The sequence below is a fragment of the Hyposmocoma kahamanoa genome, unplaced genomic scaffold, assembly GCF_003589595.1.
Source record: "Hyposmocoma kahamanoa isolate Upper Pololo Valley unplaced genomic scaffold, ASM358959v1 129, whole genome shotgun sequence".
Lineage (NCBI taxonomy): Eukaryota > Metazoa > Arthropoda > Insecta > Lepidoptera > Cosmopterigidae > Hyposmocoma > Hyposmocoma kahamanoa.
The window spans coordinates 1,586,782-1,599,626 of NW_020653460.1; positions in this window are offsets into that span (position 1 = coordinate 1,586,782).

Sequence of the window (12,845 nt, forward strand, 5' to 3'; positions counted from 1 at the left end):
GGTTTTTGTATTAGACCCGTCGTCCATTTATTTGTAAGTCAATGCCTTATTCTATAAATTATTGTTTATCACTAAATTGTCTTTTATAAAAACGACTCACGGCCATTAATTACACCCACCGTTAAAATTATCTCCATTTACCGATTAGCAACCCATTTCTACGTCCCACTGTTGGTTACAGGTCTCCTCTCGGGCAAGGGTTTGGGCTAAACTTATCGCATAAAAATATTATATGACAGACAACAACACCAATTGCCTGTCTCAAGCTGGGTAATTCCAGGGAATCACATAGTACGGAACCATGAGTAGAGTAGAGAACACCCAGACCAGAATACTGCCCTCGTAAGGAAAAAAGACACAACTATGCGTACTTTATACAGCACTTATGGCTGGTGAGGGCAGAATAAATTTAGGAAAGTTTATTTCCCAAATTAATCCTACCGGGAATCTAACCCGGGACCTCCGCATCCAGCGCCAACAATGTAAACCGTTATGCCACTGAGGTCGTCAACTCATTATATTTTGATAAAATATATCTAATTATTACAAAATACCGCAACACATCTAATTACCCTAATTAGGGTCAACACACACATTATGATAGTGTCCGTCTATATCCATAGCAACGGAACACGGAGCACTCAACGCGGGTTCGCTCGTTAGAACAATGTAACTATCTGCGTAATTGCTGTTTCTAGCTTTCAGGCGTCTGAGGAAGTGATTACACATTATCGATGTGGATAGTTTCGCTGCTGCTCGGAAGTCTTTTTTGTCTTTTGCGCTCTTTTTGAATGGACTTAAAGCCTTTTCTGACCGGCTCAAGCCGATCCCGCGTCGATAAATGTGGTGTTCACACCCCAGAGTAGGTATCTACTGTTTTGTTATAGCAACGTCGTGATGCGTAATTGCTCTTATTGTTTAATTTATTATTAGAAGAAGGCGATTTTATAAAAAATAAAATTTAGATAAAAATATTTCAATCAAAAACCAAACCGACGCTCTCCCGACTGAGCTACGGAATGAACCGTTTGTTCAGGTAAGTACTGTCACTTTACCTACTTCTGCCGCCAAGCTGTAAGGTGAGCATTACTGCGTTCTGGTTTCGAAGAGTAAGGATGGTTGTGAATTTGCTGAAACATGGGACTTTTCAACTTATGTCTTAGGATGACGGGCGTAGTGGCAATGCCCCTCAGATCTTTGTGATTTAAAACTCTGAGTGGCACTGCAACTGTTATAGACAGGGTCGCTTGGCCAGGAGCATGACTTGTTCGTCCCGTCACTTGGCATAATAAAAAAGCCTTGTCGTAATTAGATACAAGCTTCGGTCCACGTGAATGTTATTGTAGAAATAAAGAAACAACTGGTAAAGTAAAGGCGTAAAAGCTGTAACAATGATTTAGCTGGTCAGAATTTTATGTGAAGTACACGTGTGCTCGCTTCGAAAATTTATTATAGAGTGGCAATGGAAAGAAGAATCGTAAGTGACGAAGAAGAAAAGGAATTTAAGAACGATTGAAAATTACAAAGTAGGTGGCAGAAACCAGAGAAAAGGATAATCAAAAAGTGGGTTGACGATGAAAAAGGTCGCATCTTCACAAACGTAACCCCTACGCCTATCATATTTTCATAATACTAAACATTCATATTTACTGTAAAAGTCAAACCAAATACAAAGTTACATTTTTAATTGCATGACTAAACTTACCCAATTTCCAGTCAATTACTCGTAAAGCAAACTGATGATACAAATTTCGTCGAGATAGAGGGCGATTTTTCAAATGTTGATTGAATTTCCACTTGTAATTATATTCGGTTCTGATGATTCATTTATTTTAGATTTATAGGATCACAATATTATATAGGTATTCCTTAAGAAAGCCTCTCCACACTCGCGTGCGATTTACGCGCGAAATCACGGCGCGAATCACGGTGCGGAACGCGGGAAGAACTATCACAGTTCCACACTAGTTTAGGTTCGCACCTGGTTCACAGTTCGCGCGCTTGACGAAGATGAACGCCAAGGTGGCTGTTGCTGCTGCGGGACTTCTTTGCGCTTTGGTGATTTACAATTATGCTTGTATAAATTCAAGAAATGCTAGAACATTGACTTCAAATAAATGGACGACGGGTCTAATAAAAAATGTTCCAAGTCAACCTATTTAAACGTAGTGACATGTAAAGGAATATGAAAAGGCTAAAACGTTGAATTTAAATTGTAATGTCATCGCAGTACTGTCTAATTTTGCTCGCTTCGCTGTCAGTTGAACAAACGAAGACTAAAGCGTGAATGACGCTCTGTATACGATTTTAACGCCCTATAAGTTCGGACACTTTTTAGCGCGGACCCGACGTCCATATAATTGTAAGTCAATGTGCAAAATTGTAAACAATCTACAAATGTCAGTTCTAGTTCATTTGTCCAATCCACGGCCATTTGAAGCACGTTCAAATCATCAACAATATTTATAAAACACAACTGACCGCGGCAATTACTTATCGGCAACTGAGACGCACGCGAATGTGGAGCCTTGTCGCTTTCACTCCAAGTTCGCGCTTCGCGAACTCTTTATCGCGGGACAGAAAACCGACAACATTCGGGAACGAGCCGCGAACGCGGCGCGAGGTAGTTTGCGGCTTCGTGCGTGAATCGTGCACGAGTGTGGAGAGACCATAAATTGAGATCAGCTGATTGACGTGGTTTCTTGGCACATTGTTATTATTATTATATAGAGTTTATCAAAACAAGATGATTTTGTTACGCGTGTTAATCTTTTTATGGTCAATGGAATTAAAAATAGCCTAGCAGTTTAAGGTCCAGGAAAAATTCTATATAGAATAGAAAATTAAAAAGATTGCAAACATTTCTAGTTCTAGCAGTAACGGAAACTGATCCTAGATGAGATGTGTAGTAAATTAACATAAAATTAAATATTACAGTTTTGTCGAACCCGGGACCTCTGGCAGACCATGGTAACCGTTCGGCCACAGATGCAGTCATTATTTTTATTCTAATACGCGAGCTGGCCTTGAAGACAAAAGTCTTCGAGCAGTGTATGTTGCGATGACCTACGGCTCTGAGACGTGGTCACTTACTAGGAGCCTCATAAAAAAGTCACTTAACGAGCTACGGAGCGAGCAGTACTCAGCATTTCGCTACGTGATCAATTCAGAAATGAGGAGACGAGATATAGCTCAAAGAATTGGCAAGTTGAAATGGGAGCGGGCAGGGCACATAACTCGTAGAACTGACGGCCGTTGGGGCAGAAAGGTTCTCGAATGGAGACTATGAACCGGAAGGCGTTCAGTGGGACGGCCCCCTGCTAGACGGACGGACGACCTGGTAAGGGCGGCGAGTAACCGATGGATGGACGTCTCGCCCGACGTGCTTGTCTGGCAATCTTTGGGGTAGGCCTAAGTTCAGCAGTGGACGTCATCCGGCTGATATGATGAGCAGGCCGTGGGCAAAGTTAGCCTAAATAATGAGCATTACCAAAAAATGTTCTCTTCCAATGCCATCATTGGTTTTCTAGTAATATTTTCTCATGAAACATTCTATGTAGAAGAGTATAGAACTCTATGTGTGATATTATATAATCGCACGTTAAAACCAGTACCGTTATAGTAGCAGTAGAGCTCCTCGTGACAGAATTCGTCCAGAGAAATGCAACCACCTTACCTATTTCTGCCGCCAAGCAATAATGCTCACATTACTGTGTTCTGGTTTTGAAGGGTAGGTGCTGGTGAAATTACATGACTTGTCAGCTTATGTCTCAGGGTTCGTCCCTTTACTTGATTTTATAAAGAAAAAACCGAACCGCTCACGCGATACATGCATTTATACCGATTTATTCGATATCCAAGTTATAACAGGTAAAAGAACTAATATTAATTGCTATTTCGGTAACTACTCTAGCAAACCATAAAGTTTTTAACGCCTGGTTCGGTCATTAAAGAAAAATAAACAACTTCAAAAATACGTCACGACAATCGTATGTGTTATTGTTTGGGCTGGTGATTTCGGTGTTTATTTACTGAAAACATACCGTAAGTAGCGTTTCTTAAGTTTACCCTGAATATAAATGTTTATAAACTATACTTTAAGGAGTAATTTCATGGTAAACGTTAGAACCACTCAAACGGAATATTATCATATTTATCCAAGTACATCAAAAATTTCATTAGTGCTTTTTAAGTGTAGGATTTGCGGTGTATTACTGCATTTTATTTGAGATGTTTTTGTTGGTAGTACGGAGGGTATTTGTTTAGCAATGCAGAATAATAATTTTTAATTATAAAAAGTTGTATTTAAACTGAATGCTTTTCTAATTTGCGAAACCAAATAGCCGCCATTTTCGGTAGGAGGAGCGCATTGCGTGAGCGGGTAATTGCATGGCATGAAGGTCAAACATCGTGACATTCCACAAACGTAAAAAAAGACTATGTTAATGTCAACGTACAATATGAATATACTACATAATTTAAGTTACATATAAAAAATCTGCTATAGGAAAATCGCCTGAATCTTCAGCCTAATACAAAGTAAATAATGATTAAACTCTGCTGCATGAAATTCCCAACTTTGATTGATCAAGTTCAATTGTTCCGTGCTCGTTTCCTGTTGTTTCTTAATAATCACTTACCAGTTCGCTAAGGATCATAGAAATTGTAATTGGGAATGTATAAATTGCTTGTATTTGAAGTGTAAGGGTGTTATGCTGGTAGTTGTTGTTGTATACGGGTTGGCAGCGACTCTCAGTAAAATAAAAAATATCAGAATACAGTAATGGGTGCCCTCTTTCGCTAAAAATTACAAAAAAAGCAACTAAAGGCTTTACATCACGATTTACGAGTAAACACTCACTGTGCCTATACTAAAAAAATATCGGAAGATCCCTTTGCCATTTCATAAAAATCTACACAATATGATGTATGTTTGTTCTAATCCCTTTGAAAATTAGCATGTGGGAGTCTCCAGGAGTGCTTGATAATAATTTGTGATCATCATTAGTTCATCGCCATTTTTCAATATGGCTGCCATAGAAGTGTTTTTTGGCGGCAGATGAAAATTTGCTCTAATTCGATTGAAAATCAACATGTGGGGATGTCTATGGGTGTTTAATACCTAATAATTTGCGGTCAAAATTTATATTTCGCTATTTTTCAATATCGCTGTCATACAAACTTTTTGGCGGCAGATAGATATTTGCTCTAATTCAGCTGAAAATCGGCATGTGGGGGAGACCTCCATATAGAGATTATGGCTGTTTAATAATAATTTGCGGTTATAATTTATTTTTAGTCATTTTTCAATATAGCTGCCTTACAAACTTTTTTAGCGGATGATAAAAATTTACTCTAATTCTACTGCAAATCGGCATGTGGGGTTCTCTATGAGTGTGTAACAATAACTTTATAAGTGTCGAGACCGTAGGCCGAGGTCTAGCGGAGGGCGAAGCCCGAAGCGTCCGCACGCCACCTTACGTAGGTAGTATACGGAAACTAAATTACAAGTACCTACAAGATTTCACAATTGTTCAAAATGTAAGGCATACTTCCCGATGTAGTGGAAATAAGATACTTATAACGTTGTTGTATCTCGACCGTCTCTCTGCTTGATTCTTTTTTCTTGGAAGATATGCCAAAAAGAGAAGTATTTAGGGAAAAAATGCCAGATAATTGACTAAATTGGCTCAAATCAGATTGGCTGGAATCTGGAACCTCCTCATTAAGCGCCCATAGTACTAATCACTGTGCCACCGAAGAGCATAAGCACACCCCATAATCTGAAACCGACGATCGTTTTTTACTATAAGTACAAAAGTTATTAATTAAATACCTTATTTTTACTTTTACGAAGAAACATTCGAATTTACGCCACATTATGTTTTAAAAATTATTTTATTTTAACACTGAATTTTTATTAAGTTCCTTTTTTTACTGCTTAGCGGCAGAAATAGGTGAGGTGGCAGTACTTCGTTAGACGAACTCTTTCACAAGAAGCTCTACTACAACTAAAAATTTATTGTATTGTACCCGTATCTTGTGTGTTTGGTATAAATAAATGTAAATGACTTTTAGTAAATAAATATTCGAAACGATACAATACTACTTGTCAAAAAGTACTAGTACCAGAGAAATAAGAATCGTCTATCGAAAGGAAAGTATTCGATACCAAAAGTATCGACACATTTTCCGTATCCCTGCCCATGATGTAATGATAAAAATCCCATCTCCATGGCCTCCATGGGCCTTATTCTCCATTGTCCACAACGAAATCAACATTTTATCCCTCCATTCTTCGCGTCTCTATTTAATACCTTATATTGGAGTAATACTGGCTATATATCAGCCGGGTTTGTCGATAAAGAAAAATCCTACTCCATAATAGGATATCAATGGCCCCCATTTATGTTATCGTACCAATAATGGGCAGACTTTGGGCGGTGTTTATCAATCAACTCGGTCGATTATGAGGATTGGGCGTTCCAATGCTTGGTTTAATAATAATAACGTGCCAAAGAACTTCACCAATTTTCCCCATTTGCTTTTTTTTATGGTTAAAATAAGTGCAAATTTGACCTCCATCTTTTTTTTATAAGTGACGGGACTTAATATTCGACATACAACGCCTGTCCATAACAGTTGCAGTGCCATACAGAGCTTTATGACCGACACGCAGTAACTGCTTGTCGGCAGAAATAGGTAAAATGGCAGTACTTTCCTGGACGAACTTTTTCACAAGAAACTTCTTCTACTGCTACAAAAATATAGGTATTTTTGTAGGTATTTTTCTGAAAGTTTTTCTAAGTATTTGATCTTTGTATTAATAATTATAACAAAGTAGTGGAGATATTTCACAAAAATAATCGAATATTATGGCAGTCAAAGACGACATTAAAAATTACAGTCATTAGCTGTAAAGGTACGGCCTACGGTAAAGGCCTGCTTATCAACATTCTAAAGAATTTATCACACATATAGACACATATAAGGTACCTGGGTGGAATATGGCCACCTTAAGGTTTCAAGTTGCATTTTTCGGTTAGTTTGTATTCGAGGTCGATCATAACCATTTACTTTTACAGAGTATTTATCTAAGTTTCATATTTTAGTATAAAAGAATGGCAAATGCATGAAACTTAAAAGAAATTTTAACTTTTATAAAAAGCAAAAGTAGCTTTCCAAACCTGTACGTAAATATGGTCATACAAATGTCCATATTTACTGTATGGAAAATATTACTCTATTCTATTATAATGTAACACGATTTTGCGGTTCTATGAATAATAATGAAAACATTCTACACTGACATTAAAATAGATCCTTTCTAAATGTGCTCATGAAAGATGACATATTTTTCGCCCTGTAAGTAAATATGACCCATGGCCAAATTAACTATATGGAACCGTTTACTCTTCTATAATTTAAAATTATACAATTATTTAAATAGCATACACTTTTATGGAAAATGAATAAAGTACATAACGAATTAAAATATCATTTAATTTTATACCGCCCTCAGTCTCCCGAATCCTTTTACAATTGTAGCGACCCATGACCTACAAGAAATAAAACAAATTTACTATTCAACACAAACATCTGCGCTAGTTTTTACCAAACATAGCCAGCTATCGCTTTCACGCAAATCAAACTGCACTGGAATCAGATCATCCCTTACTACAGAGTTACCACAGATACACTATAGCCTCAAACTTATATCATCCCTCTCTAGTTGTTAAAAACAACATTACGCTAGGTTCTAAAAATCATAAAATAAATTTGGCCAATATCAGGTGCAGGTAAATATGGCCAGTGACTGGCCACATTATCAGATATATGCCTTTTTTTTCTTTCACTCACACTTTGAAAACCAAACAGACATCAGAAGCAAATCACACGGAAATATCATCTACTTTTACTACACCTGCAAAAAATGACAAATGAAACACAATAAAATCGATTACAAACATATTAGACAAAACTTACTTAAAAAATTTATAGCGGCGATGCGTCCTCCGACTTTGACACTTCTGAGCGAAAAGTGTATGCGCGGGAGGGGAGGCGTGAGGATCGCTGTTATGCGAGCCCTTATGTTACGCGAGCTTGTTAGATTTGGTACGCTACACATTTTTAGAGATACTGGTATGTGGCCATATTAATCGGCTGGCCTTAATCGACCCAGGTACCTTAAAAGCTGAAAATCCATATCCATAGGTCGCTGGTTCAGATCCGGCTCCAAGGACCATATGTAGCCGCCAGACCCAAGTAGAAGATGTTGAGTGTAATATATTGGCAACAGGCAACTGGTTTACAGGAGTAGTGCCATTAATCGCTAAACAGTGGTGGTTTCTTATAGAAGTACAATTCAAAAGTGCACGTCCTTTTTGACATTTTTGAGTTTATACAAAAAGTTCGTTAAATTGCGGTAGGAATGAAATAACATGTATGTGGTGTTAGTTGATTGGTTCAAAATAGCTACTGCTTTGAAAGTTATATTAAATTTCGTTACAAAAATTCTGTTGCGTTCGCAGTAATCTTATCATATCTCGAAAAACTGAGAAAATGACTTCTTTAAACTTGGACTCAGAAAAATATCCGCATTTTTTGGTCTTGGAGTCGCGTCGTGACGCTACGACGTAATTTTGTTGTTATAGGACGTCGATTTATAACACAACTCACAGAAAAAATGTTGTGAATAGAACTTTACAAGTTCAATTTTTTGAGGAGCGACCCGATTGCTTTCCAACTTTCATATATTTAAATACTTACGAGGTTTATTCTAACCTTTGTTTGTAACTTATTCCGACTTTATTTTGTATTTTTTTATGTTTCTAGCCTAAGTGAACAACCGACTGGTTGGCTTTTTTGGTGAATTTCTAATCAGAAATAGGTCAATTTATTTACCTTCCTTTGTGTGCATTTCCATATTTTATACAAAAGTACTTAAGCCTAAGTGACCTTTTAACCTTGTTTAATAAAGTCCTTTTTCCTGTCCAAACAACATTTCTATCTACTTACTGTCACTCTCATTTCCCTGTAAAATACCTTAAAGATCCTTTATTAGAATTGCTAATAAGAAATGCCGAGGTATGGCATAAGAAAAATTTGTTATCATAATTTTGGTGAAACAAGGATGCTTCAACGTGAATAATTTAACAAACAACGTGATACAAATATTGAATAAATTGTATATAAAAATATTATTTGCGTGTTAGCAAATCCTAATCGGTGTCACGAAAAATGTATATATATTCCGAATTTGCCTTTGATTTGTTATACTGTGAAATGAAATAATTTTCTCGGATCTAAACTGTGTAATTTGATTTTTTTTTTCAAATAGATTTATTTATTTGTTTATTTATTAGTCATTTATGCCTCTCCAATTTGGCAATGAATCAAGTTTGAAGTATTCCTATCGTCCCTGGTATTCATTTTTGTAACCTTTAGGTACCAGGGACCCTAAAATCTAGATACCGTGTACATACTTTTTGTACGCGTTCAATGTAATCAATGGGTGGGGTTCCACACGACGCTTGCAAACTCAATGCGACTACGGACAAGGGAATTGTATAAAGAAATCGTCTTCATATTTTTCCAGCTGTTAGTATTTCTTTATGTAACCCAGCATATTAAAGGCATATGCTGTAATGCGTTCGTAACATCTAGAATATAACCAGACGAACGAAATAAGGCCATCCATCCCTGGCAACTCATCAGGAAATAGTACAGCGCCAACAACTGACCTGTGTGTACGTCTCCGTATATTCCATAAATATTCTGTATTTACTGTAATAAAGATAATATCTCAATGGGGGCTGTTCCATTCGGTGGTGTGCTAAAAACAGCAAAACATCTAATTACAAAACAAACGGAATCACATTTCATAGGTAACTAAATATGTAATTTTGCAATTTTCGTCCATTATAGCAAAGCTCAAGTTAAACTGGTCGATTTGAAGTAAAACAGTTGACGACACCCGTCAATTGTTTCGAATTCGGGCTGGCCAATCGGAGCGCAGTTGTCACAGTAATAATTTGGCAGAATAGTTTTCAAACAAATCAAATCACGTTTCGTCTCAATTTCGTCTATATACTCAATGGTTCATAATGAGGAACATAACTAAGCTTGTTGTCCAGAGTGACACCCAGATGCTAATGGTCTACAATTCAATTTTGACGAAGGTATTTCACAATTTTTCTTTAACTCATAAAGTTTTTTATATCGAATGCCGCCTTGAGGCATCGTACCTAGGAGTTTGGTTTTCTGCTTAAGGCGAGGTATTTCAATGCCAGCCTACATTTTAGTAGGCGAGGTGTGGGCGACCGCCTCTCGGATCCCGCAACCCGCGTGCTGATAATTAATATGAATAAAATAAGAACACACGGAGAATGGCGACTGACGAGGCAACGGGGAGGAGCGGCGTGTCGTTAAACCGCTGGGCAATTTACAAATTTTCGGATAAATGTGAATTTAGTAACTACAGCGCTTCAATTAAAAACCAAAATTTAGCAGGTTCTCTGTAGTACTTAAAGAGAAATATCTCCATATAAAAATATGTACCAACATAGATATTTTATTCTTAAATAATTTGTTTTAGACTTTTATTTTACCCTGTTTCCCATTTTGTTGGTAGGTCAATGCTGTTTCCAGAATTTTTTAAGATCGACTAAAGTACGTGTAACGAATTAGCACATTTAAAGCCGCCAGGCTTGTGGACGCTTCAACGACATGAACTGAAAGTTTCTAAGTAAGAAGTTTTATTTGGCGACCTCGGTGACCCAGTAGGTTTACTCTGTGAGATCCCACGTTTGAATCGCGGACCACGGTAGGACCAATATGGTAATGAACTTTTCTAAATTGGTGCTGGTTTGGGTGTTCTGGGTAGTGGCCGGAAATGAGTTCCGTGCTGTGGTATTCGTAGTCATAACATCCAGATCAGACTATTTACCTTGGGTCTCCGTAGGATACTTGATTTCTTTGATCACATTGCCAAGAAAAAGGGCACAACCTGGAACAGTTAATAGTTAATCGACGGATCGACGGTAAACGTCCGAGCGGTGGCTGTCCCACAAGATGGGACCATCTTGTGGGACAGCCGCTCTACTATACGAAAGAACACCACAGATGTCGCAGCGTCGTCATGCCCTGTGTAATGAGAAATACGACGCAAGGAGAAGGTACTCATAGTACAGCGAATGGCTGAGATATGATGTATTGGAACCTGTTCTGGAAGATATTATTTTTGTCCACTTTCTATCCAAAAAAATAGGTTATGGTATTACGATCCATAGAGCTCGTTGCTTAGAAAACAACACCGCTGAAGGAATTTGAAGTAATTTTAGAGGAGAGTGAAAAGATTGCACCTTAGACCCTTATCCTTAGAGGTGGATGATTTTCTTCAAAATGTAATGGGACCAATATGGAGGTACCCTTTTTCCAACAAAAAAAGAATCATGAAAATCGGTTCCCAAATACCGGAGTTATCGCGTAACGTATATACAAAAAAAAACATACAGTCGAATTGAGAATCTCCTCCTTTTTTGAAGTTGGTTAAAAATAATACGAGCTACATACATAACACGATTTATGTATTATGTGGCATTTTATAAGTCTTATTTAAGCATGAGAAACTTATTGTTTAATTTCTTGCGTAGCACTTAGAAATCTCTCTCCTAAAAAGTTGTTATTTTTCAGATGTTGCCTTATTAAACCAAAAGTGGGGATTGTATGGTATAGAATAGTTCTGAAAGTAACTGTAGAGTATATTGCAAATATGCAAAAAATCCATGTCAACATTTATTTTACGTTCGTAATGTAAAGTAAATAGATTTCAAGTAAAGATATTTTCTTTACCAACTGGGTAACAATACGGTATATTTCTGGTAAAAATCTCCGAATCTCTACGGAGCGGCTCGGCGGGATTCGGTAGCTACGACGCGTTGCAAAAAAAACCATGATACAGTTAAGGAAATGAGAAACTTTTATGGAAAATTAAATTCGTTTCTCTCGAGTAACAGATAGAAGTTTATTTTAATTCGATTAACATCGATCTTTTCGAATGCATGTAAATAGCACAGATATCTACAACAGAATGCCACGGTTTATCTACGGTTTCCTGCTATCGTTTACAATACTGTTTAAGTACAAATTAAAGTTTAAAAAACGTTCATACACCAAATCATTATGAGAAGTGCCAACGACTATTTAGTTCGGACTATTTAGTCAGTCTCCTTCAGCAGCGTGATTATATCTTGGAGACTCTTCACGCCTCCATCCCTCCGGCGAGATGGCATCTCTTCGGCTTTACCGAGACGCTGGAAAGCAGCATCTTGCCACTGCAAATCTCATCTTCACTGAAATTTGATTTGCATATCTGCACTATGCTGACTTCATCAATGGTGTCGATAGCGTGTATAATGAACGCCAGGAGCTTATTGACAATGAGTTGCTGGGAACTCATTGTCAATTACGCGCAGCGGCTTGTGCCGCTCGAAACGCGAGTTAGGTGTAATTAACTCACTTCGTCGTGACACGTCCGTTTCCGAACGCGCATTGCTATGGACTGTGATATGATATTGTTTTTCTTGCCTTGTTTTCGTTTTTTTTTATAATATCAAATAACGGATAAAACAAGTCGTGTGCCCGGTGGTAAGTTACGCGTCTGTCCATAACAGTTGCAGTGCCACTCAGAAGTTTAAATCGCAAAGATTGGAGGCGCACTGTCACGGGGCCCATTACTCTGAGACATAAGTTAAGTCAAGTTCCATGTGCCTGTAATTTCACCAAAACTCGTGAAAGAGATAGCAGTTACTTCTATCTACAGCGAATATGCGTGCAAAGCATTC